A 21,970-nucleotide genomic window follows, 5' to 3' on the forward strand; every position below is an offset into this window, starting at 1 on the left:
CTCAACCTGTGGGTTATGACACCTGTAGGGGTCAACTATATATTCTGCATGTTAGATATTTTACATGAAAATTCACAACTGTAGCAAAATTATAGTTACAAAGTAGCAACAAAAACAGTTTTGTGAAAGGTTTACCACAATGAGGTACTATATTAAAGGTTCACACCATTAGGAATATTGAGAACCACTGACTTAATTAAGGTATTGGTCATGCCTTCCACGCTGTGTGTTTAATACACTGTCTACACACCTTCATCTCTCACAGTCACATTCTATTATCTCTTAATTATTTTATAAATATGAGAAATCCTCACACTGCTCAACAGAAACAGGATTCTTCAGACTAAACCAGCCTACCACCAGTTCTTGTAAATAAAATGTCCTCCCTCTCACCCATATGTTCATATACTACAGATACAGGTGCTTGTGTGACAGTGACAGAGGTGAGATTTTACTCATGTGCAGCATGGGCCTCTCTATATTGTTCCAATTTTTAGTATATGTGCTGCTGAAGTGAGCACAGCAGCAATGGTCTTAAAGTTGACAGTAATACCTGGATGCTTACAAGAACAGTTCCATGATTCCCAGTTGAGGTCCCCCTCCCTCTGTGTTTCTGTTCTGTCTCGTGCGAGCTTCTTTGAAGGGTGCACTTGCTACCTTGTCATGGGATCCAGGAGTCTCAAGATCTAGGCACAGATTCAACTCCACCAAAGAGCAGAGTCGTGAGAATTTCAGATAAGCAAAATAGAGCTTGTCCAAGCCATACCTGTGGTTTCCAGCCCTTCCTTTTCCTGCTTTGAAGCTATAAAAGCAGGAACCAGGACAGGAACACACCAGAAGCTCACCCCAGGTTGCACCACTGGCACAATGCAGGCCCTACTATTCCTGATGGCTCTTCTCTTGCCTTCTGGAGCTGGAGCTGGAGCTGGAGCTGGAGCTGGTGAGTTTGGTCTTCATCTCCCTAACCTCTGAGCTTTCAGCAACCGATCTTAATCTCTTAGCTTGAGGAACAGAGACCCTAACATGAGGCAGGATCCTAAAGTGACATAGTCTAGGGGAAATCTCTAGGTCAAGGAAGAATGAAAAACTACTTCCCCATTACACCGTTTCATCAAATGCTCTGTTCTGATGGGCACCTCTCTCTGGTCTTCCCTTAATGTTGAGGAAGACAGGATGAGTGTAGAAAGAAATGACTAAAGGAAATAGAGCATCAGAAACATGAATGGACATTGTGTTCTGAATGAATGATGAGGGTGGACAGGGAGGTGTGGGGAGGAAAGATCAACAGGAGAGAAAAGACCAAAGGACCTGTGGAGGGGCCTGAGCCCCATGTGAGGTGGGGTGGGCTTGGAGCAGTCGCTCAGCTTTAGCCCCATATTTCTCTGGCAGTACTGTGTTGGGGGGCCCTGCATGCTTGTGACTGGGGACCGGGTGTTCTTTGTTCCAGAGGATATTGTTGGTGGTGTGGAGTCTATTCCTCACTCCCGCCCTTACATGGCCCATCTGGAGATCACCACTGAGGAAGGTCATGTGACCCTCTGTGGTGGGTTTCTCATAAGCCGTCAACTTGTGCTGACTGCTGCACACTGTAATAGACGGTAAGAGGCTTCTCTTCTTGTGAAGACATGCATGAGCCAGAGTCACAGAGCAGCAGAGCCCCAAGAAAGTCTCCAAGCCTTGTTCATTTCCAGATGGACTCTCCTTACACAGAGAGGAAAAGGGAGCAGAAGGCCACTCAGTGGAGCATTTGTCTGTCATCTCCATGTTCAGAGGTTAGAGCTTTAAGCAGGGACCTGGTCAGAACTAAAACCACAGTTCTTGTCTTGTCCAAGTGGGACCAGAGCTCAGCCATGAGCTGGGGTGTAATTCAATGTACAGTGACCATTTTCCATGTACAAAGACATGGTTCTGGTTCAATGCAAGTCCTGGGTGTGGGGTGTGGGGTGTGGGGTGTGGGGTGTGGGGTGTGGGGTGTGGGGTGTGGGGTGTGGGGTGTGGGGTGTGGGGTGTGGGGTGTGGGGTGTGGGGTGTGGGGTGTGGGGTGTGGGGTGTGGGGTGTGGGGTGTGGGGTGTGGGGTGTGGGGTGTGGGGTGTGGGGTGTGGGGTGTGGGGTGTGGGAAGTGTTCTCAGTTCTATGTTTTCCTGAGCCCTGTGGCAGGGGTCCTCAGAGCTCCATGTCAAGTGTGTCTAGGGCTCTGCCCAGGGATAGAGAAGAAAGAACCTGGTGCCCCTCTCCTTGGAAGGAGTTCTCCTCATACGACTTTTCATTGCTTCTTTCTCTATCTACAGAGAAATCACAGTCACCCTTGGAGCCCATGACGTGAGCAAGCGAGAATCCACACAACAGAAAAAAAAGTCAAAAAACAATTTGTTCACAAAAATTACAACTTCTTTTCCAATCTTCATGACATCATGTTACTGAAGGTGCCCTCATTTATCCACCCTTGCTTTATTTAGGTCTCCCCTCCTTAACTCTCCCCCTGGCTTAGTCCATTGAATTCTCTCTTGTCCAATCCTCTTCCTCAGAACCCACTCTTGAATTCTATGTCACTATGGACCTGCTGTGATAGGACCCATGTCTCAGCATCCTTCTCTGGTTTGCCATCCCTTCTCTCCCTTCCCCAACAGCTTGAAAAACAAGTTGAGTTGACACCTGCAGTGGATGTAGTTCCCCTGCCTAGTCCTTCTGACTTTATCCACTCTGGGACAATGTGCTGGGCTGCTGGATGGGGGCGAATTGGAGTGACAGTTCATACCTCAAGTATACTGAGAGAGGTTGAACTGAGAATCATGGATGAAGATGCCTGTAAACTCTACAGTCGTTATGACTATAATTTCCAGATGTGTGTGGGCAGTCCTACAATGTTAAAAGCCGCAGACCATGTGAGTACACATCTGCTTTTCCTCCTCACATCAGGAGACAGTATAAGTGAAGGAAATGTGCCAAACAGCTCCCCGTGACAGTGACTAATGCCTGTGTCCTTAGCTCCTATCCCTGAGGCTCTGGAAACTGACATTGTCCCTGTCCATCTCATCTTCCTGTGCCCAAGCCCTTCCTACATCCTTCCCACACAGCTAGACACTAGACAGGAAGGGAGTAAAGGGAGACATGTTAGCACTGGGGCAAGGACAGAGGGAGGGGAATCAGGCATTAAATTCCTAACTTATGACCCATAGCCAGCCAGGATCCCATACCTCATTCCAGGATTACCTATATTTGAACTTGTATTTACTTATACTTTGGTTTTTATTACTTATAGGGAGACTCTGGCGGACTGCTACTGTGTGCTGGTGTGGCCCATGGTATTGTATCTTATGGACATAAAGATGCAAAGCCCCCTGCAATCTTCACCCGAATCTCCACACATGTGCCCTGGATTAATACAGTCCTAAGGGCAAGTAGCTGAAAAGCCTGACCTGCATGAGTCAGACTCTCCAAGCCTAAGCTCATCTGGTACCCTTTGACTTCAACATAGCCTGTCCCTACCTGTCCCCAGCCTGTCCCTAGCCTGTCCCCAACTGTCTCTAAGATGCTGTCAAAGATACACCAGTTTGTGATGATGGATTGTTCCCTGTAATGCTCCTCAATAAAGACATAACTTACAGCAGCTGTGTGACTCCACTCTGTGCTCTAATCACTCTGCCCCTCTCTAAACACAATGAAGAATTGATTTGAGCTACTATCTTGCTATGCTAACCATCTTGACTACTGACTTCCAGGCACATGTGTACCACTGTGGATTACTGAATATTATCTAACATACATGACTGTGTACAGTAAGCTTTTACAGCCAGGATAATGTGCACTGTTCTGTTCTTCTCTACATCTTCTCATCATCTCCCTCCCCCAATTCCTTGGTTAATAATCACACTCCCAGCTTCGTGATCTTCACACCATATTTGAACTCTGCAGTACACAACATATAAAGCAGACAAGGGAGGCAGCAGAGACAGCAGAATTCTGGGAAGCTGTAGCAAAGAGAATGCAGGTAAATCATGGGGTCAATGTTTATGTGGTTGATGTCCTGCTGGGGACTGAATCTTATCTTCTTCCTCATCTTCAGCCAAGAAAAGAAACATCACCCAAGGCTGGAGGACCTGGGCCATGGTGTTGTGGCACTGGCACCCTAGTTCTCTACTACCTATCCCTCCATCCCCCTTTTCTTTCTTCCTTCCTTTCCCTTTCTTTCTTTCTTTCTTTCTTTCTTTCTTTCTTTCTTTCTTTCTTTCTTTCTTTCTTTCCTTTCTTCCTTCTTTTCTTTCTTTCTTTCCTTTCTTCCTTTCTTTCTTTTTTCTTTCTTTCTAACTAATCATTCCATTTGTTTTCATCTCAAATGATATCCCACTACCCAGTTACTTCTCCCTCAGCTCCCCAGCCCACAACCACCATCCCCACTCCACTCTACTTGTATAGAGTGTACTCCTCCAGACACCCACACTCTCCTGCCCCACTGCTCTGTCATCCCCCTACACTGGGGCATCAAGCCTCTCGGGACCAAGAGCTTCCCCTCCCATTGCTGTCAGGCAAGGCCATCCTCTGCTACATATGTATCTGGAGCCATGGATCCCTCCAGGTACTTTGGTTGGTGGCTTAAACTCTGGGAGAACTGGGTGGTCAGGGCAGCCTATGTTGTTCTTCCAATGGGGTTGCAACCCACCTCAGCTCCTCCAGTCCTTCTGTCAACTCCCCCACCAGGTTCCCTGAGCTCTGTCTGATGGTTTGCTCCAAGCATCCATGTCTGCATTGGTCAGTTGCTGGCCAGACTTCCTCGGGAACTGCCCCACTAGGTTCCTGTCACCAAGCACCTCTTGACTACAGCAACAGTGTTGGGTTTGGTGTCTGCAGACATGATGGATCCCCAGGTGGAGCAGTCCCTGGTTGGCCCTTCCTTCAGTCTCTGTTCCACTTTTTGTCCCTGTTCTTCCTTTGAACAGGAGGAACATTTCTAGGTTAAAACTTTGAGATGGGTGGGTGTCACCATCCCTCAACCAGAGCCCTGCCTATCTCCTGGAGGAGGTCTCTACTGGATTTGTTTCCCCCTTTTCTGCTCATTTTGGCTAAAGTCATCCCCATTGGGTGCTGGGAGCCTCATGTTTCCCTGGTATCTGGGACACTATGATGGCACTCCCCAGGTGCCCATTCCCCCTGCTACATATTTTTGTTCAGTTTCCTGACCCTCTATACCTCTCTCACATCTCCTCCAGTACTTGATACTGCCACCCTTAATTTCCTCCCCCCTCTTTTCTCCCTACCTGGTCCCCCTTTCCCTCCACCTCCCACAATCGTCTTATTCACCCATCAATGCAGGACTAAAGCATCCACACCCTGGTCTTCCTTCCTTCTATGCTCCATATGTTCTGTGGGTCATTTTATTGGCATTGTGGACTTTTGAGCTAATATCCACGTATCAGTGAGTGCATACTATGTGTGTTCTTTTATGACTGGGTTACCTCACTCAGGATGATATTTTCTAGTTCCATTCATTTGCCTAAGAATTTCATGAAGTCATTGTTTTTAATAACTGAATAGTACTTCATTGTGTAAATGTACCACATTTTCTGTATCCACTCCTATGCTGAAGGGCATCTGGGTTCTTTCCACCTTCTGGCTATTATAAATAAGGCTGCTATGAGCATAGTGGATCATGTGTCCTTGTTATATATTGGAGAATCTTTTGCTACCCCTCCATATTCAATGACACAGGAGAAAAACCATGCCTTTGGCTCTGGGGCTTGGTCTCACTCATGCAGAGGCACCAGACAAGACCTCTCCAGTTCCAAATCCTCCTCCTCCCTGCTAGTGATGTGATGTCAGAGGACAGCTCTCAACATTAGCAAATGAAAACACAGGACTTCACTTAACTTCCCACCTGTGAACCAAACTCCTGTAGGTCTCCAAGAGAAATGGCACTCCACTGTGTGACCTTCTCTTCATTACTCCTTCTTCTGAGTCCAGGGAAGCACCAAGCAGATATTTAAAATGTATTTAACAGTTAAAGGCAGTGTGATCGTGGTCTCAGTTTCAAGTCAACATTTGTTTTTTTTTTTTTTTTATTAACTTGAGTATTTCTTATATACATTTCGAGTGTTATTCCCTTTCCCAGTTTCCGGGCAAACAGCCCCCTCCCCCCTCCCCTTCCTTATGGGTATTCCCCTCCCAACCCTCCCCCCATTGCCGCCCTCCCCCCAACAGTCTAGTTCACTGGGGCTTCAGTCTTGGCAGGACCCAGGGCTTCCCCTTCCACTGGTGCTCTTACTAGGCTATTCATTGCTACCTAAGAGGTCAGAGTCCAGGGTCAGTCCATGTATAGTCTTTAGGTAGTGGCTTAGTCCCTGGAAGCTCTGGTTGCTTGGCATTGTTGTACATATGGGGTCTCGAGCCCCTTCAAGCTCTTCCAGTTCTTTCTCTGATTCCTTCAACGGGGGTTCTATTCTCAGTTCAGTGGTTTGCTGCTGGCATTCGCCTCTGTATTTGCTGTATTCTGGCTGTGTCTCTCAGGAGCGATATACATCCGGCTCCTGTCTGCCTGCACTTCTTTGCTTCATCCATCTTGTCTAATTGGGTAGCTGTATATGTATGGGCCACATGTGGAGCAGGCTCTGAATGGGTGTTCCTTCAGTCTCTGTTTTAATCTTTGCCTCTCTCTTCCCTGCCAAGGGTATTCTTGTTCCCCTTTTAAAGAAGGCGTGAAACATTCACATTTTGATCATCCGTCTTGAGTTTCAATTGTTCTAGGCATCTAGGGTAATTCAAGCATTTGGGCTAATAGCCACTTATCAGTGAGTGCATACCATGTATGTCTTTCTGTGATTGGGTTAGCTCACTCAGGATGATATTTTCCAGTTCCAACCATTTGCCTACGAATTTCATAAACTCGTTGTTTTTGATAGCTGAGTAATATTCCATTGTGTAGATGTACCACATTTTCTGTATCCATTCCTCTGTTGAAGGGCATCTGGGTTCTTTCCAGCTTCTGGCTATTATAAATAAGGCTGCGATGAACATAGTGGAGCACGTGTCTTTTTTATATGTTGGGGCATCTTTTGGGTATATGCCCGAGAGAGGTATAGCTGGATCCTCAGGCAGTTCAATGTCCAATTTTCTGAGGAACCTCCAGAGTGATTTCCAGAATGGTTGTACAAGTCTGCAATCCCACCAACAATGGAGGAGTGTTCCTCTTTCTCCGCATCCTCGCCAGCATCTGCTGTCACTTGAGTTTTTGATCTTAGCCATTCTCACTGGTGTGAGGTGAAATCTCAGGGTTGTTTTGATTTGCATTTCCCTGATGATTAAAGATGTTGAACTTTTTTTAGGTGTTTCTCAGCCATTCGGCATTCCTCAGCTGTGAATTCTTTGTTTATCTCTGAACCCCGTTTTTTAATAGGGTTATTTGTCTCCCTGCGGTCTAACTTCTTGAGTTCTTTGTATATTTTGGATATAAGGCCTCTATCTGTTGTAGGATTGGTAAAGATCTTTTCCCAATCTGTTGGTTGCCGTTTTGTCCTAACCACAGTGTCCTTTGCCTTACAGAAGCTTTGCAGTTTTATGAGATCCCATTTGTTGATTCTTGATCTTAGAGTATAAGCCATTGGTGTTTTGTTCAGGAAATTTTTTCCAGTGCCCATATGTTCCAGATGCTTCCCTAGTTTTTCTTCTGTTAGTTTGAGTGTGTCTGGTTTGATGTGGAGGTCCTTGATCCACTTGGACTTAAGCTTTGTACAGGGTGATAAGCATGGATCGATCTGCATTTTTCTACATATTGACCTCCAGTTGAACCAGCACCATTTGCTGAAAATGCTATCTTTTTTCCATTGGATGGTTTTGGCTCCTTTGTCAAAAATCAAGAGCCCATAGGTGTGTGGGTTCATTTCTGGGTCTTCAATTCTATTCCATTGGTCTATCTGTCTGTCTCTGTACCAATACCATGCAGTTTTTATCACTATTGCTCTGTAATACTGCTTGAGTTCAGGGATAGTGATTCCCCCTGAAGTCCTTTTATTGTTGAGGATAGTTTTAGCTATCCTGGGTTTTTTGTTATTCCAGATGAATATGCAAATTGTTCTGTCTAACTCTTTGAAGAATTGGATTGGTATTTTGATGGGGATTGCATTGAATCTGTAGATCGCTTTTGGTAAAATGGCCATTTTTACTATATTAATCCTGCCAATCCATGAGCATGGGAGATCTTTCCATCTTCTGAGGTCTTCTTCAATTTCTTTCTTCAGAGTCTTGAAGTTCTTATTGTACAGATCTTTTACTTGCTTGGTTAAAGTCACACCGAGATACTTTATATTATTTGGGTCTATTATGAAGGGTGTCGTTTCCCTAATTTCTTTCTCGGCTTGTTTCTCTTTTGTGTAGAGGAAGGCTACTGATTTATTTGAGTTAATTTTATACCCAGCCACTTTGCTGAAGTTGCTTATCAGCTTTAGTAGTTCTCTGGTGGAACTTTTGGGATCACTTAAATATACTATCATATCATCTGCAAATAGTGATATTTTGACTTCTTCTTTTCCGATCTGTATCCCCTTGATCTCCTTTTGTTGTCTGATTGCTCTGGCTAGAACTTCAAGAACTATATTGAATAAGTAGGGAGAGAGTGGGCAGCCTTGTCTAGTCCCTGATTTTAGTGGGATTGCTTCAAGTTTCTCTCCATTTAGTTTAATGTTAGCAACTGGTTTGCTGTATATGGCTTTTACTATGTTTAGGTATGGGCCTTGAATTCCTATTCTTTCCAGGACTTTTATCATGAAGGGGTGTTGAATTTTGTCAAATGCTTTCTCAGCATCTAATGAAATGATCATGTGGTTTTGTTCTTTCAGTTTGTTTATATAATGGATCACGTTGATGGTTTTCCGTATATTAAACCATCCCTGCATGCCTGGGAAGAAGCCTACTTGATCATGGTGGATGATTGTTTTGATGTGCTCTTGGATTCGGTTTGCCAGAATTTTATTGAGTATTTTTGCGTCGATATTCATAAGGGAAATTGGTCTGAAGTTCTCTTTCTTTGTTGGGTCTTTGTGTGGTTTAGGTATAACAGTAATTGTGGCTTCATAGAAGGAATTCGGTAGTGCTCCATCTGTTTCAATTTTGTGGAATAGTTTGGATAATATTGGTATGAGGTCTTCTATGAAGGTCTGATAGAATTCTGCACTAACCCGTCTGGACCTGGGCTCTTTTTGGTTGGGAGACCTATAATGACTGCTTCTATTTCCTTAGGAGTTATGGGGTTGTTTAACTGGTTTATCTGTTCCTGATTTAACTTCGGTACCTGTTATCTGTCTAGGAAATTGTCCATTTCCTGCAGATTTTCAAGTTTTGTTGAATATAGGCTTTTATAGTAAGATCTGATGATTTTTTGAATTTCCTCTGAATCTGTAGTTATGTCTCCCTTTTCATTTCTGATTTTGTTAATTTGGACACACTCTCTGTGTCTTCTTGTTAGTCTGGCTAAGGGTTTATCTATCTTGTTGATTTTCTCAAGGAACCAACTTTTGGTTCTGTTGATTCTTTCTATGGTCCTTTTTGTTTCTACTTGGTTGATTTCAGCTCTGAGTTTGATTATTTCCTGCCTTCTACTCCTCCTGGGTGTATTTGCTTCTTTTTGTTCTAGAGCTTTTAGGTGTGCTGTTAAGCTGCTGACATATGCTTACATATGCTCTTTCCTGTTTTTTTCTGCAGGTATGAGTTTTCCTCTTAGCACAGCTTTCATTGTGTCCCATAAGTTTGGGTATGTTGTACCTTCATTTTCATTAAATTCTAAAAAGTCTTTAATTTCTTTCTTTATTTCTTCCTTGACCAGGTTATCATTGAGTAGAGCATTGTTCAATTTCCACGTATATGTGGGCATTCTTCCCTTATTGTTATTGAAGAGCAGTTTTAGGCCATGGTGGTCTGATAGCACGCATGGGATTATTTCTATCTTTCTGTACCTGTTGAGGCTCGTTATTTGACCAATTATATGGTCAATTTAGGAGAAAGTACCATGAGGAGCTGAGAAGAAGGTATATCCTTTTGCTTTAGGATAGAATGTTCTATAAATATCTGTTAAGTCCATTTGGCTCATGACTTCTCTTAGTCTGTCTACGTCTCTGTTTAATTTCTGTTTCCATGATCTGTCCATTGATGAGAGTGGGGTGTTGAAATCTCCTACTATTATTGTGTGAGGTGCAATGTGTGTTTTGAGCTTTAGTAAGGTTTCCCTTATGTATGTAGGTGCCCTTGTATTTGGGGCATAGATATTTAGGATTGAGAGTTCATCTTGGTGGATTTTTCCTTTGATGAATATGAAGTGTCTTTCCTTATCTTTTTTGATGACTTTTAGTTGAAAATTGATTTTATCTGATATTAGAATGGCTACTCCAGCTTGCTTCTTCAGACCATTTGCTTGGAAAGTTGTTTTCCATCCTTTCACTCTGAGGTAGTGTCTGTCTTTGTCTCTGAGGTGTGTTTCCTGTAGGCAGCAGAATGCAGGGTCCTCGTTGCGTATCCAGTTTGTTAATCTATGTCTTTTTATTGGGGAGTTGAGGCCATTGATGTTGAGAGAAATTAAGGAATAGTGATTATTGCTTCCTGTTATATTCATATTTGGATGTGAGGTTATGTTTGTGTGCTTTTCTTCTCTTTGTTTTGGTGCCAAGACGATTAGTTTCTTGCTTCTTCTAGGGTATAGCTTGCCTCCTTATGTTGGGCTTTACCATTTATTATCCTTTGTAGTGCTGGATTTGTAGAAAGATATTGTGTAAATTTGGTTTTGTCATGGAATATCTTGGTTTCTCCATCTCTGTTAATTGAGAGTTTTGCAGGATACAGTAACCTGGGCTGGCATTAGTGTTCTCTTAGGGTCTGTATGACATCAGTCCAGGATCTTCTGGCCTTCATAGTTTCTGGCGAAAAGTCTGGTGTGATTCTGATAGGTCTGCCTTTATATGTTACTTGACCCTTTTCCCTTACTTCTTTTAATATTCTTTCTTTATTTTGTGCGTTTGGTGTTTTGACAATTATGTGACGGGAGGTGTTTCTTTTCTGGTCCAATCTATTTGGAGTTCTGTAGGCTTCTTGTATGCCTATGGGTATCTCTTTTTTTAGGTTAGGGAAGTTTTCTTCTATGATTTTGTTGAAGATATTTACTGGTCCTTTGAGCTGGGAGTCTTCGCTCTCTTCTATACCTATTATCCTTAGGTTTGATCTTCTCATTGAGTCCTGGATTTCCTGTATGTTTTGGACCAGTAGCTTTTTCTGCTTTACATTATCTTTGACAGTTGAGTCAATGATTTCTATGGAATGTTCTGCTCCTGAGATTCTCTCTTCCATCTCCTGTATTCTGTTGGTGAAGCTTGTATCTACAGCTTCTTGTCTCTTCTTTTGGTTTTCTATATCCAGGGTTGTTTCCATGTGTTCTTTCTTGATTGCTTCTATGTCCATTTTTAATTCCTTCAACTGTTTGATTTTGTTTTCCTGGAATTCTTTCAGGGATTTTTGTGACTCCTCTCTATGGTCTTCTACTTGTTTATTTATGATTTCCTGGAATTCTTTCAGGGATTTTTGTGACTCCTCTCTATGGGCTTCTACTTGTTTAATTATATTTTCCTGGAATTCTTTCAGGCATTTTTGTGATTCCTCTCTGTAGGCTTCTACTTGTTCTCTAAGGAAGTTCTTCACGTCTTTCTTGAAGTCCTCCAGCATCATGATCAAATAAGATTTTGAAACTAGATCTTGCTTTTCTGGTGTGTTTGTATATTCCATGTTTGTTTTGGTGGGAGAATTGGGCTCCGATGGTGCCATCTAGTCTTGGTTTCTGTTGCTTGGGTTCCTGTGCTTGCCTCTCGCCATCAGATTATCTCTAGTGTTACTTTGTTCTGCTATTTCTGACAGTGGCTAGACTGCCCTATAAGCCTGTGTGTCAGGAGTGCTGTAGACCTGTTTTCCTGTTTTCCTTCAGCCTGTTATGGCGACAGAGTGTTCTGCTTTCGGGCGTGTAGTTTTTCCTCTCTACAGGTCTTCAGCTGTTCCTGTGGGCCTGTGTCTTCAGTTCACCAGACAGGTCACTTGCAGCAGAAAAGTTGGTCTTACCTGTGGTCCCGAGGCTCAAGTTCGCTCCCGGGGTGCTGCCCTCGAGCTCTCTGCGGCGGCAGCAACCAGGAAGATCTGCGCTGCCGTTTCCGGGAGCTTCAGTGCACCAGGGTTCCAGATGGCGTTTGGTGTTTTCCTCTGGCGTCCGAGATGTGTGTGCAGAGTGCAGTCTCTTCTGGTTTCCCAGGCGTGTCTGCCTCTCTGAGGGTTTAGCTCTCCTTCCCACGGGATTTGGGTGCAGAGAACTGTTTATCCGGTCTGTTTCCTTCAGGTTCCGGTGGTGTCTCAGACACATTGGTCCTGCCGCTCCTGAGCCCTCCCCCACGGGAACCCAGAGGCCTTATACAGTTTCCTCTTGGGCCAGGGATGTGGGCAGGGGTGGGCAGTGTTGGTGGTCTCTTCCGCTCTGCAGCCTCAGGAGTGACCACCTGACCAGGCGGTTGGGTCTCTCTCTCACGGTGTCTGGGAGCAAAGAGCTGCTGCGGGTTGGGATCCGCGGGTGTGGGACTCCCGGTAAACACAGGAGGTGCCCGGTCCTAAAGGAATTCTGCTTCTGTGTGTCCCGAGATCACCAGGCAGGTCTCTTTCAGCAGAAAAGTTGGTCTTACCTGTGGTCCTGAGGCTCAAGTTTGCTCACGGGGTGCTGCCCAAGAGCTCTCCGCCGGCGGCAGCAACCAGGAAGCTCAAGTCTACATTTGTAAACAGAGAGTAGTGGTATTTCCCAGGGTAGTTTTAACAAAAAAGAGAAAGTGTTAACTCTCAGACATTGATCTTGTAGTTTGGAGTTTAGAACCATCCCAGCCTTCTGGAGCAAATTGCTTACTTCATAACCCTAACACTAACCTTCCCCTCACACTTACCAAGACTCTTTCCCCTGGATGGTTGAACATAAAGTACCCTTAGTTTGAAATCAGAAAGATCTAATTCTAAACTCTATGCTCTAAAGATCAGGTCATCATATTGAAACAGTAATAACTATTTGATGGGGTTGCTATGAAAGCAAAAAGGTATCTAATGTAATGACACTAAATTGCACACACAGTCTGAGGAAATGGTCTTCTCACCTCTTTGCTCTCACCTTGAAGTCCATGGGCTCCTATCCTAGCTGGCTTCCTCCATTGCTTGTTCTCTTTTCTCTCTGTCTCTTCCTCAGACAATAAACACTGGTTCCAAGAAAGAAAAATGCAGGTTAAAGTGCAGGGCAGTTGTCTGGGGCAGAATAAATGTGAATGAACCAGCCTCTGCCATGCTGGAGGAAGTAAAGATGAGATTCCTGGAGCCCCAAGCCTGTCAACACTTCACCAGTTTTCAACACAACTCTCAGCTGTGTGTGGGCAATGCCAAAAAGATGCAAAATGTATACAAGGTGATCCTCTTACTAGGTGTTTCTAAAAGCACTCCTGGGAGCTAGAGTTCTAGAAGGGGGTGGGTTGTAGGATTCAGGGTGGATGCCATAAGACTTGGGCTGCTAGGAGAGGCAGGATGCAGAGAAGGTGCCCCCACCCAGGCACCCCCCACTGGTACATGAAGTCTCTACAGGATTAGGTGCATCCTCTACCACTGAGGCCGGACAAGGCAGTCAGTCCTCTGCTGCATATGTGCTGGGGGCCTTGGACCAGCCTGTGTATGTTCCTTGGTTTGCAGCTTAGTTTCTGGGAGCTCCCTGGAGTCCAGGTTGGTTGACATTGTTGGTCTTCCTATGGGGTTTCCACCCCTTTAGTTCCTTTAATCCTTCCCCTAACTCTTCCATAGGGTACCTTACCTCCATCCTATAGATAGCTGTAAGTATCTGCATCTGTGTCAGTCAGCTGCTGATAGAGTCTGTCAGAGGACAGCCATGTTAGGCTCCTGTTTGTAAGTACAACCTAGCATCAGTAATAGTGTCAGGATTTGGTGCCCTCCCACGGGATGGATCCCAAGTTGGGCTGGTCAGTGGTTCACCATTTTTTCTGTCTCTGTTCCTCTTTTGCCCCTCCATTTCTTTTAGACAGGTATAATTGTCAGTCAAAAATTTTGAAGGTGGGTTGTTGTCCCCATTTCTTTACTGGGGACTAAGTCTAACTACTAGATGTGGTCTCTTCAGGTTCCATTTCCCCACTGTTGGACACTTCAGCTAAGGTCACAATGAGTCCTGGGCATCCCATCTCAGGCCTCTGGGACATTCTAGAGGTTCTCCCAACCTCCAGCCACCCCACCCCCAGTGGCTGCATATTTCCATTCATTATTCTGACCTCTGGGGCTAATAACCAAAATATATAAAAAACCCTAAAGATTTTAGACTAAAATAAAAGCCAATTAAAAAAAGAGGTATGCAGCTAAACAAAGAATTCTCAACAGAGGAATCTTGAATGGTCAAAAATACTTAAAGAAATGTTGAACATTATTAGTCATCAGGGAAGTGCAAATCAAAATGACCCTGAGATTCCACCTCACACCAACCAGACTGTCTAAGATAAAAACTCAAGGGACAGCACATACTGCCAAGGATGTGGAGCAAGAGGAACACTCCTCCATTGTTGGTGGGATTGCAAACTGGAACTACCCTTCTGGAAATCAATCTGGCTGTTCCTCAGAAAATTGGAAATAGTTCTACCTGAAAACGTGGCTATACCACTCCTGGACATATACCCAAAAGATGCCCCACCATACGACAAGGACACATGCTCCGCTATGTCAATAGCAGCCTTATTTATAATAGCAATGAGCTGGAAACAACTCATATGTGCCTCACCTGAAGAATGGATATAGAAAATGTGGTAAATGTACACAGTGGAATACTATTCAGATATTAAAAAAACGAGGACATCATGAATTTTGCAGGCAAATGGATGGAACTAGAAAAAATCATCCTGAGTGAGGTAATCCAGCTCCAATAGGACATGCATGGTATGTACTTGCTGTTAAGTGGATATTAGTCAAAAAGTATAGGATACCTATAATCCACCCCCACAGATTGAAAGAGGTTAAACAAGAAGGAAGGCTCAAGTGAGGATGTTTGAGTCCCACTTTGAAGGGGGAACAAAATATTCATGGGAGACAGAGGAAGGGAGGGACCTGAGTGGGAGAAGTGAAGAGGAGGGGAAAAGGGGGCAGAATCAGATATAGGGGGAGATAGGAAAGAACATATAGGAAACAGGATCTTTAAAGTATTTCTGACCTCTCTCCAGTAGGTGTCACTAGCAACATCCTCTCCACACCCAGACAAAATCTCTTTAGCTAGAACTTGGAGTACTGTATTGAATACATAGGGAGAGAATGGGCCGCCTTGTGTTGTTCCCGATTTTAATGGGATTGCTTTCAGTTTCTCTCCATTTAGTTTGATGTTGGCTATTGGTTTGGTGTACATTGCTTTTATTATGTTTAGGTATAGACCTTGAATTCCTGATCCCTCCAATATTATTAACATGCAGGAGTATTGTATTTTGTCAAAGGCTTTTTCAATATCTAATGAGATGGTCATGTGTTTTTTTTTCCTTTGAGTTTGTTTATATGGTGGACTACAAATAGCAACCCACAGATTGGGAAAAGATCTTTACCAATGGCATAAATCTGAGAGAGGGTCAGTATCCAAAACATACAAAGAACTCATGAAGTTAGACTCCAGAGAATCAAATAACTATTAAAAATGTGGCACAGAGCGAAACCAAGTATTCTCAGCTGTGGAATATCGAATGGCAGAGAAATACCTGTGTATGTATGACTGCAAGCTTGTAAAACCACTGTTGAAATCAATATGGTGGTTCCTGGAAAATTGGAAATAGATCTACCTGCAGACCCAGCTATACCACTATTGGGAATATGCCCAAAAGATGCCCCAGGCCACGGGGGTATGTGCTCCAGTATGTTCATAGAAGCCTTATTTGTGACAGCCAGAAGCTGGAAACAACCCAATGTCTCACAAAAGAAGAATGGATACAGAAAATGTGGTTCATTACATAATGGAGTACTACTTAACTATTAAGAAGAAAGATGAGAGTTTTCAGGCAAATGGATGGAACTGGAAAATATCATCCTGAGTGAGGTAACCCAATCACAGAAAAATACACATGGTATGCACTCATGGATAAGTGGCTATTAGCCCAAATGCTCGAATTACCCTAGATACACAGAACACATGAAACTCAAGAAGGATGCTCAAAATGCGAATGCTTCACTCCTTCTTTAAAAGGGGAACAAGAATACCCTTGGCAGGGAATAGGGAGGCAAAGTTTAGAACAGAGGCAGAAGGAACACCCATTCAGAGCCTGTCCCACATGTGGCCCATACATATAGAACCACCAAACTAGATAAGATGGATGAAGCAAAGAAGTGCAGGCCGACAGGAACCGGATGTAGATCTCTCCTGAGAGACACAGCCAGAATACAGCAAATACAGAGGCGAATGCCAGCAGCAAACCACTGAACTGAGAACGGGACCCCCGTTGAAGGAATCAGAGAAAGAACTGGAAGAGCTTGAAGGGGCTTGAGACCCCATATGAACAACAATGCCAACCAACCAGAGCTTCCAGGGACTAAGCCACTACCCAAAGACCATACATGGGCTGACCCTGGGCTCCAACCTCACAGGTAGCAATGAATATCCTAGTAAGGTCACCAGTGGAAGGGGAAGCCCTTGATCCTGCCAAGACTGAACCCCCAGTGAACGTGATTGTTGGGGGGAGGGGGGTAATTGGGGGAGAATGGGGAGGGGAAGCCCATATAGAAGGGGAGGGGAGGGGTTAGGGGGATGTTGGCCTGGAAACCGGGAAGGGGAATAACAATCGAAATGTAAATAAGAAATACTCAAGTTAATAAAGATAAAACAAAACAAAACAAAAAAACCCCAATAAACCAATGTGGATTCTTTATTGTTTAAAGATCCTTTTAGGTGGTTTAATCCCACATATGCTCCCTGCCCCCATAGAGTTAGAATAGAACTTACAGTCAGTCTTGTACTTTGATAGCTATCCTTACATCATCTCTACTGTTCTGTGCTGAACCTGGCAACCTAGACATGAGACTTCCAGGCTGTGAGGAGGGCTGAGGTGCTGAGGTCCTGGTGTGGGGCTGCTCCTGGCATCAGTGTTTATGGCACAGCAGTTGGATTGCCACGCCTATCATATTAGGCCTCCTTGTGGCCTAGCAGACTTCATGTGTAGTCTCTTCCATTTCAGACTCCCCAGTACCCTGGAACTAATGTGTCATTTCCCCTCACTAAAGACAGTGGGGGCTTTGGGTTGTAAGGGGAGAGCAAGCCACTTAAAAGTTCAACTACCCATGGCATTCTTCTGAAAGGCTGTTGAATTTGGGTGGTTCTGAAGCAGGTCTAGAGCCACCATGGGAAGTACTTCTTCATGCTAAGTCCTAGAGGGTCTCTTCCCAGTGATGGCGAGGTCTGAGTTGTGTTTCGATCCAGAAAGGGCTGATCCTCTCCTGTAGTAACTGTTGTAGCCACATGGACTTCTGAGGGCAGGCTCTCCTCTAGCAGCAGGTACATTATTGAGAGCTCCAATTAAGAGGTAGCATGAGTGTTGAGGACACAAGCGATCAACAACCATGTTTAACCTACACATGGAGTTTTCTATAATGTGTGGAAAGACACAATGGCTATGGCATAGGGTTTGTGGGGAGAAGAGCTGAGACACAGGGATAGAGAAGACAGGACAGTGGAGGACAGAAAAGTGCACACTACTCTGGATATGAAATCTTACAGAACACAGCCATGCATGTTACATAGTACTCAGTAATCCACAGTGGTACACCTGTGCTAGGAGGTCAGTAGTCAAGATTGTTGATGTGGCCAGTTAGTAGTAGCTCAAATCAATTCTTCATTGTGCTTAGAGAGGGGCTGAGTGTTTAGAGCACAGTGTGGAGTCACACTGTTGTGAGAGATTATGTCTTTATCGAGGTGCATTACAGGAAACAATCAATCATTAGAGATTTGTGTATCTTTGAGATTGTCTTGGGGACAGGCTAGGGCAGACTGGGGACAGGCTGGGACATGCTGGGGCCTGGCTGTGTTGAACACAAAGGGTACCAGATGAGCTCAGGCTTGGAGAGTCTGACTAATGCTGGTCAGGCTTTTTAGCTACTTGCCCTTTAAGACTGCATTAATCCAGGGCACATATGGGGAAATTTGAGTGAAGACTGTGGGGGCTGGGGTGGCTTTGCATCTGGATACCCATAAGATACAATACCATGGGCTACTCTACCACACACTAGAGGTCCCCCAGAGTCTACCTATAGTTGAGAAAAATTAAAATATAAGCAAAGATTGCTTTCCCCCAACTTCAACCCCCCACCATAGCTAGCCCCAGACTGAAATATGTGCTGGCTCACTTTCATTTGTAAGTTAAGGATTTGCTGCCTGATTCCCCTCCCTCTGTCCTTGCCCCAACGCTAACTTGTCTCTCTTTATTCCCTTCCTGTCTAGTGTCTAGCCTCATGGGAAGGTTGCAGGAAGGGCTAGGGCACAGGGAGATGTGATGGACAGGGAGAATGTCAGTTCCCAGAGCTCAGGGATAGGAGCTTAGGACACAGGCATTAGTCACTGCCATTGAGAGCTGTTTGCACATTTCCTCCACTGATGCTGTCTCCTGATGTTGGGAGGAAATGCAAGTGTGTACTCACCTTGTCTGCTCTTTTTAACATTGTGGGATTGACCACACAGGCCTGGAAGCTATCGTCATAACGCCTATATATTTTACAGTCCTCTTCATCTATTCCCAGTTCAACCCCCCTCGTGTATTGGACTTAGGTTCTGTCACTCCAGTTCACCCCCATCCGGCTGCCTAGCACATTGTTCCAGGCTTGATTAGGTCAGGGGGCTGTGGCAGGGGAATTATATCCACAGTAGGAGTCAACTCTGCTTTCTTTTCAAGCTGTTGTGGGAAGGAGAAAAGAGATGTCAAACCAAAGAAGGAGACTGGGGCATGGGTCCTTTCCCACTGGGAATTCAGGAGTGGGTTGTGAGGACAGGAAAGAATTCCAATTCCTGAGTCAAGGAGAGTTAAGGATAGGAGACCTAAGCAGGGCAAGAAACATAACTGAACCTTCAGTAACACGATGTCATTGAGACCAGAAGAGTAATGGGACTTTGGGTGACCGATTTGCTTTTCAACTTTCATCTTCTGCTGTGTGGATTATCTCTTGCTCACATCATGAGCTCCAAGGGTGACAGTGATTTCTCGGTGGATAATAAAAGAATCAGTGAAAAGTGCTGGACTTAGGAGGAGGACTCCTGAGGAGAGCAACACCAGGCTTTTTCTCCTCTATCTCTGGGCAGAGAGGATCAAGACTTGAGATGGAGCTCCCAGCACCACAACCTTCCTGACAAGGCTCAGGGAAACACAGGCTGAGAACTCTCCCCACACACCACAACAAGTACTAGGATTCGACTGAACCCATGGCTTTGCACATAGCAAATGGCCACAATACATTCAATTACACCTCAGTTCATGTCTAAGTACTGGTAGCACTAAAAAAAAAAAAGAAAAGAATTGTAGTTTTGTCCTGACTTAAAGCTCTGACTTCTGAAAAAAAAAAGAGCCAATCTGGAGATAAGCAGGGCTCAGAGTCTTTCCTGGGTCTCTGCTGCTCTGTGACTCTGGCTCATGGATGTCTTCACAGGAAGAGAAGCCTCTTATCTTCCATTATAGTGTGCAGCAGTCATCATCACTTGGTGGGTTATGAGAAACCCACCACAGAATGTCACATGATCTTCTTCAGTGACGATGTCCAGATGGGCCATGTAAGGGCGGGAGTGAGGAATAGACTCCACACCACCGATAATCTCCTCTGGAACAAAGAACACCCAGTCCCCAGTCACAAGCCTGCAGGCCCCCAACACAGTACTGCCAGAGAAATATGGGGCTAAAGCTGAGCGACTGCTCCAAGCCCACCCCACCTCACATGGGGCTCAGGCCCCTCCACAGGTCCTTTGGTCTTTTCTCTCCTGTTGATCTTTCCACCCACACCTCCCTGTCCACCCTCATCATTCATTCACAACACAATGACCATTAGTGTTTCTGATGCTCTATTTCCTTTAGGCATATCTTTGTACATTCATTGTGTCTTCCTCAACATTAAGGGAAGGCAAGAGAAGAGCTGCCTTTCAGAACAGAGCATTTTTGATGAAGTGATGTGAAGGGGAAGTAGTTTTTCATTCTTCCTTGTCCTAGAGATTTCCCCTAGACTATGTCAGTTTAGGATCCTGCCTCATATTCCAGGGTCTCTTTATCAAAGATGAGAGATTAATGTCGGTTGCTGAAAGCTCAGAGGGTAGGGAAATGAAGATCAAACTCACCAGCTCCAGCCCCAGAAGGCAAGAGAAGAGCCATCAGGAATAGTAGGGCCTGCATCGTGCCAGTGGTGCAGGCTGGGGTCAGCTTCTGGTGTGTTCCTGTCCTGGTTCCTGCTTTTATAGCTCCATAGTAGGAGGAAAGAAGGGCTGCAAACCACAGGTATGGCTTGGACAAGCTCTATTTTCCTTATCAGAAATTCTCATGGCTCTGCTCTTTGGTAGTGTTGAATCTGTGGCTAGAACCTGAGACTCTTGGATCCCTTGATGAGGTGGTGACAGCACCCTTGAAAGCTGCCCCTGGGAGACAGGACAGCAACACAAAAGGAGGGGAACCTTGACCAGGGATCATGGAACACTTCTTGTAAGCCCCAGGTTTTATCATCTGCTTTCAGACCCATGCTGCATATGTGTAAAATCTCACCTGTCACTGTCACAGAAACACCTGTATCTGTAGTCTATGAACATAAGGGTGAAAAGGAGTACATTTTATTCGCAAAAACTGGTGGCAGCCTGGTTTAGCCTGAAGTCTCTTGTTTGTGTTGACCAGAGTGTGGGCATCATGTCTTTACTAAAATAAATAGGAGATGATACAATGTGACAGTGAAAAATGAGTGTGTACTGAATACACAGCATGTAAGGCATGACCATGAACTTAATTAAGTCAGTGGTTCTCAACCTTCCTAATGATGTGACCCTTTAATACAGTATCTCAAGTTGTGGTGACTCCAGGCATTAAAACATTTTATTGTTACTTTATAACTTTAAATTGGCTATGTTTATGAATTCTAATGTAAAATATCTACTATTCAGGATATATATTTGACCCTTAAAGGGGTCATGACCCACAGTTTGAGAACAGCTTCGGTAAGTGCGTGTTCTGATCTCGTCATAGTAATAGTCCCTTAGATGTTGTAATACACATTTAGGCTGAAGTCAATTGACTCTCCAGGTATCACAGAACAAAAGATCGTGAGTATCTGCCATGCAAGACAAGGCACAGATCATAAGAGTGTACAGACATTGCTCACTGGGTCTGAGTACTCAGAAACATGGTCAAAGAAGGTGATGGGCTTGGACATAATATTGAGTTCAAAATAAAATTGAAAACTTTTGTTTACAGATAAAAACAACTCATTGTGGCCAAATTTCAAAGAAAAAGGTATAGTGTGTATAGATGAGTGTAACTCACACAAGCACTCCAAGACTATCCATCTCGATGAACCACATAATTAGACTTGGCGTTCTGGAATCATGGAATCTGCAGAAAAATTCTAGGTCTTGTAAAAAGAGGTATTGACTGTCATATGGAGCCTCAGAGTTTCCCAGGCTTGGATCTGACAACTCAGACCTCTGTATAATGGAGACTGGGTGTCCCTGAGGAAAGACCACATGGCAGAGGGATGAATGGAGGCCTTCAGCTCTAAGCCATGGCATGAGGGACTAGTTTGTGGGACACAGCTGAGATCCACACCTATTGACTCTTCAGAATCTTACCTTTCAAAGGAGAACTTAATACCCATGATAACGGGAAAAGGTTTGTCAGTCCTTAGAGACACTGAAACTGCTGGAGAAGAAAGGGGGATGGCAGGCAGAGAATTAGAAGGAGGAGAGTA

The 21,970-nt window shown here is 44.5% G+C and overlaps 2 pseudogenes; one reads left to right on the top strand and one right to left on the bottom strand.

Moving 5' to 3' along the window:
• The first annotated feature begins 581 nt into the window (after positions 1–581).
• Positions 582–3,578, top strand: LOC134481970 (mast cell protease 2-like; annotated as a pseudogene).
• A 14,565-nt stretch (positions 3,579–18,143) lies between these two features.
• On the bottom strand, positions 18,144–20,415 carry LOC134481971 (mast cell protease 1-like; annotated as a pseudogene).
• Positions 20,416–21,970: the final 1,555 nt, after the last annotated feature.

Source organism: Rattus norvegicus, chromosome 15, assembly GCF_036323735.1.
Source record: "Rattus norvegicus strain BN/NHsdMcwi chromosome 15, GRCr8, whole genome shotgun sequence".
NCBI lineage: Eukaryota > Metazoa > Chordata > Mammalia > Rodentia > Muridae > Rattus > Rattus norvegicus.